At 39.9% G+C, this 5901-nt stretch overlaps 1 pseudogene; it reads left to right on the plus strand.

Moving 5' to 3' along the window:
* Positions 1-3152: 3152 nt before the first annotated feature.
* Positions 3153-3271, plus strand: LOC112485946 (annotated as a pseudogene).
* The last annotated feature ends 2630 nt before the right edge of the window (positions 3272-5901 follow it).

A 5901-nucleotide genomic window follows, 5' to 3' on the forward strand; every position in this document is an offset into this window, starting at 1 on the left:
AGCAATTCACTCCAAGAGCTGTTGGTTGTGCCCCGTGTGTGGGCCGGGCTGTGAAGTAGGCATCAGACATGCACAAGTGAAATACACCATCCCTCCCCTTAAGGGGCTCTCATTGTAGTGAAAGAGACAGTTGAAATGGTCAAAGTGGGCACCACCACCCACTCTACTTTTCTCTTCCCTGTTACCAAATGAGCAAAGGGAAGGATGCATGATGCTACACAGGCTATATTACCTAATCCATATTTCTGTTCAGTGGGGCACCCCAAAGTGGGATTGATTGATTGAATTCTCCTTCCGCCCCAAATTTGAAATCCCTCATTCTTTTAGGTGTATGTGACAGAGAATGTAGAATGCAGGGTATAGAAAGAGGGCACTTAGAATGCAGCCAGGAAGTTTGCAGACCTTATTGTAAGGAGTCAAGCTTCTTAGCCATGCATTGGTTAGACTCAAACTTTAAAGCACCTTTAAAAAACTTCGCCTATGCAAAGGCTGGGACTTTATTGCCTCTAGTTCTAACAACAGCCCAAAGGAAGCAACCCAAGACAGAGCATGCACTGAAAAGGAACAGCGCGAGAGAGACAGAGGGAGGCAACCAGCAGAATCTGGAGCAGAGATGCAGGCCACACCGAAACAGAAATCGTTCTCCTGATTACAATATCCAAATGAAGGGAAACCAGGAGTTGATTTCTGAATTTGAATACTGTACAGTATGCAGAGTCATATGCGATTTTAGGGAAGGCTTCCATTCTTGATAGTGTGTTTGCTTTTCATTTAACATCTTTGTCGTTTCCATAAATTCCCAAGTTAAGAGAACCTCTCTGGCTAGTTTGCATAGGAAAATCTTAATTGAATGGATATTGCCAGCTAACTACAATTAGCAGTTATCAATCATGTAAGTAGATAGGTAAGTAATTGGAGCTATTCTCAGGTAAGTTCCAAGGAATATCATATATGTTCTTTCAACACATGTGACAGTGATAGTCCCCTTTCAACTGAGAAGCCAAGGTACAGAAAGGTTAATTACCTTGACCAAGGACATAAAGCCAGCTGAGGATACCTGGGACCTCTCTGATCCTAGTACTAAGAGCTCAAAGGAAGCAACCAGTCCCAGAGCACTGGGCAGTAACCAGTTTCAGTGTCAGAGAGGCCAGGCCTCCAGGTCTCTCTGTTGCTGTTCTGTTGCCCAGTCTGGAATTTTTGAGACATCAGGTTTAAATGCTGTTCTCCACAATTTATAGGTACTCAGACTCATAAAAGATTCATAAAGATGATCGAATAGTTGGAAAATGTTCCTTATTCCTCTTGCAAGGGGGAAGTGTGATTAGTATAAAGAAGAGAAAAATTAGAAACCCGGAAAACATAAGTGAATTTTAAAATGGGTGAGAGAATATATGATTTAAAAGGGAATTTGTAATTTATCCTGCCAAACTAGATGGAAATACTGAGGTCACAGGGGTGTAATGATATAATTATTTTTGCACAATGAGTTAGTAACAGAGCAGAAATTAGAATCCAGCTCTCTAACATCCTAGCCCAATGTTCACACCAACCACATCAGGAATATAGAGGATGCTACACCAATAAATGAACCATGAAGAAGAAATTTTCATTAAAGACAAAGACAGAATCTTTTTATTTTCCCCCAAATCCAGACTTTTAAGGACACTACATTGTGTTGTCAAGGGAGGATGTGGGGATATGTTCCCTGGGTAAATATATAAAGGAGATTTTTTAGTATAGTCTTAGGCAGAGGACCAGAATAAACCCCAAAAGTGGTCCATTTTATTTCCTGGAGCAAGAGCTGTGGCTTCAACCTTTCAAGCCTAGGGGACCACTTTAATACTATTCCCAAGTTCAAAGGTTTTACTTTCTTATTTGCTGCTTCTAAAACCCTGAGCCTTTGAGCTTTGGTTCTCTAAGGAGAAGACTCAGGCCTCTGAGGAGTGTGAAAGCAGATTCCATTCACCGTCAGATGACAGCCTCATATGAAAGCATATCCAAGAGTAACTCAATTTTCTCTTAAACCCACTCAATCAGGCTTCGCTCTCTCCCCTATATCAAAGCAGGTTTTGTCAAGGTCACCAGTGACCTCCATGCTGCAGAATCCACTGGTCAGTTCTCAGTTTTCATTGACTATTAGCATCATGCAGCACGGCTGGTCACCCTCCTCCTTGGAGCGCATTCTTCACTTGACTTCCAGGGCATATACTCTCCCCTGGTTTTTCTTCTGTCACCTCAAACTATAAATATCAGAGTTGCCCGGGTCACCATCCTTGAACGCTTTTTCTCTCTACCAAGACTCACTACCTAGGTGATATCAGTCAGTTTTATGGCATATATCACCTATCACCTACGGAATGACAAATTCCAAATTTGGTCAGCTCTCCCTTCAAAATACAGTCTAACCACTTTTCATCACCTCCAATACTACCACCATCATCTCTTACCTTACGGAATTATTGCAATAGTTACCTGATTTCCCTCCCTAGTCCACTCTTGCTTCCCTATAATTGATGTTTCACCCAGCAGGCAGAATAATCTTTTTAAAACATAAAGCAGAAAGAAATCGTTCCTTTATTCCTCTGCCTATACACCTCCTGTGGTTTCACATCTCAGAGTAAAAACTAAAGTCTCTGTGAGATCTCTCATTTCCTATTTACCACTCTGCTTCTAGCTCAAACTACTCTAGACACACTGGTCTGCTATCTATTCCTCTCACACGCCAAGCACAAGGACCTCACAGCTCTCACACTTGCCATTTCCTCTGCTTGCACGGCTCTTTCTCTCAAATACATGCTTACTTGCTCCCTCCCTTCCTTCTGGCTTCTGTTTAAAAGTCGTCTTGTCAGTAAGGCCTTAACCACTCTCCATTATACGTCATTTTCCCTCCTTCCTCTGTACTCTCACTATGTTCCTTACCTCTGCAGCCGTTATCACAATCGTACAAACCACCAGTTTACTCTTCTATTGTCCTCTGCACCAGGATGTAAACTATGAAGTTTCATAATAACTGAAATCTTGCTAATTGTGTTCATTGCCCTCTTTCTACCAACTTAATGGTTTTGGCACAGAGTAGCTACTCAATACATAGTTATTGAACGAAAAAAATTAGTAAATTTTGTCCAAGATCTATAATCAAATTCAAGAAGCAAGTCTACAGCCATGCCACCCTGAACAAGCCTGATCCCGTTTGATCTCGGAAGCTAAGCAGGGTCAGGCCTGGTTAGTACTTGGATGGGAGATCACCTAGGAAGACCAGAGGCAGTAGGTGAAAAAAATAAGTAAAATAAAATAAAATAAATAAGGGATTATAAGCTGACAAGGTCCTTGCAATTTGTGAGGTCAACCAAGGGCTGTCTTGCCTAAAAAAAAAAAAAAAGAAAGAAAGAAAGAAAAAAATTTCAAGAAGCAATACATTTAAAGCCACCATGGAGAGAAGCCTCTTTCATTCCCCATGCTTGACTGCTCTAGAATCAAAGCTGCCTTGCTTCCTCCATCAACACCCTAGGCTCTGTGAGGGATTCAATTCCTTATAAAAATATTAAAAATGAATCAAATCTAATAAGGCATAGTGTTTAAGAGTTAAGGTTCTAGATCCAAGCTGCCTGTATTCAGATAACTATTTCTTACTTGCTGTGTGTCCTTGGGCAAGTAATCTACTTCTCTGTGCCTCAGATTCCTCCTATGCAAAATGGTGATCATTTTAATACTTACCTCAAGAAGTTGCTATAAATATTAAAGAAGATATATTACATTTAAGGTACTTAGAAAAGGACCCGGTACATAGTAAGTACTTAAGTGTTAGCTCATGTTATATTAAAAACATTATACAAATAACACTCTTTTGTTCCTCATGAAGTTTTTTATGAGAGGGATTTACATGTATAGCATATATGTGTGTGTGTATATATATATTGTATGTATGTATGTATGGGTATACATATACACACACATATACATAAAGTTAGTTAATTAGATAAATATGTGTGTATACATATGTGCATTTATTTAAGTTGCATATTGGTTTTCTTTTCTCCTGTGTCCAGCCTCTTGTGTCCCACATAAACCCTAAAGCAGGACTCGGCACTTCTCTTTCTTCCCCAAAATAATCCACTCCACCAAATACAATGAGCAACTTATATTTTACTTAATATTCCATATATTTCATAGGGGCTTGGAAAAGAGGCCTTATATCACATACCACACAAAAATAATTTTAAAGATCTTCAATAGCTACTTCTCTACCAAAACTGCTTCTTGGCCATGCCATCAACCAGGCTTCCCCCTTCCCCGCTTCCCACACAGTGCCCTGCTGCTTCCTCCAGGGCCCCTGGCCTCCTTCATCTGGGTTCACTTTGCTGGTCACCACCCAGTCTTTATGTCTGCCCACCCTGTTTTCAGCAGGGGATCTGTAGGAGCTGGATCTTACTTGTGTCTTACTCGCTCCTGCATCCTCTATTCCTGACACCTACCCAAGGGCTTGCTACATAGTACGTGCTCTGTGTGCTACTGAGAGAATGAATAAGTGAAAGAATCTAATACATGAATCTATCTTCTTTGATGGAAAGAGAAACTGATACAAAAGAGTGTCAAAGGGCCTGTGGAACGGTCAAAGAGAAACCTCAGATTCTCCCGCTCTTCTGTGTCCCCATATATCACAAAGACCAAGCACATCTAGTACCAGCCTTGCCATTAGAAACCAGAATGGTTCTGACCGTCCTGTCTATTTGAAGATCATCATTACACCAGGAGCCAGTCTTGGGCTATGCAGAGAGCAACTCTCTCAATAGCTGCTTCTTTTCTTTTATCCTTTACTGGGAAAAACTAATAAAAAATGTGGGAAGCTTAAGAATATTCCAAGGAGATTTGATTGTTCACTGGTGGCCAGTTTCAAGAAGCACATACTGATGAAAACAAACCTCATTCCCCACTGCCTCACTGTCCAGGCTCTGTCCAGGCTGAGCAAGACTTGGGTCTGAGGGAGAGTGACCTAAGCCTGGATTATGACTGTCTCCTCTAAGATTTTTTTTTTTTTGGCCAAAGTGAAGAATAACTCAATGCTGATGAGAATAGAGATGAAAGAAAGACAAGCTCCTAAGGGTTCTTGTTTGGGGTGTTTCAAGAAGGCCTTTCTCTTCCTCATTTGAATGGCAAAATCGTAACTTGCCTCATAACTCTACTTAAGTGATACATCATAGTTCTTTCTCTAAGTCCCAGCAAGGCTGATGCTTTTCTCCTCAGTGACAACTCTTCAACCTGTACACTTGTCCATGCCTATCCCTGTAGCCACAACACATATTATAGTCACTGTTCTACAGAGGCAAGTTACACTCCCCCATAGATAACAGGCTTCTCAAGGGTGGTACCACATTGTGCCCAGTATATAATTAGTAGTCAACAAATTCTGTTAAATATATAAACAAGTGAGAACTACAAGCAGGTTGAAATTTCAACTCTAATCTAAATATCTTCTTAACATAGATAAGCCATGGTATACTGATATGTACAGTAGATATGATAATCCCCTCACTGACCTCATAGGATTGCTGAGTTAATTCAATGAGATAATAGCTATAAAAAGGCTTTATAAAGGTAAAATGTCATACAATCATGAAGAGCTATTGTTAAAGAATATCACACTCCATTTAATTTTGGACAACTCAAAAATCAATCCAAGAACTGTTTTTTTAAATGTCATCTAACCTAAGTTTAATCATAAAATAATTTAAGTAGGAGAAGAGCTGAATGAATTCATTCAGAAATGCAAGTAACATTTTTATCTGAGAAAATAAATTAGTATTGGCATTTGTAGTATATTACTATAGTATAAAAGGAGGCATAAATAAAATTCAGGATGGGAAAGAATAAGATATGATAAGATAAGTAAGATTCCATAGTATA

The sequence above is a fragment of the Pteropus alecto genome, unplaced genomic scaffold (assembly GCF_000325575.1).
Source record: "Pteropus alecto unplaced genomic scaffold, ASM32557v1 scaffold25, whole genome shotgun sequence".
Lineage (NCBI taxonomy): Eukaryota > Metazoa > Chordata > Mammalia > Chiroptera > Pteropodidae > Pteropus > Pteropus alecto.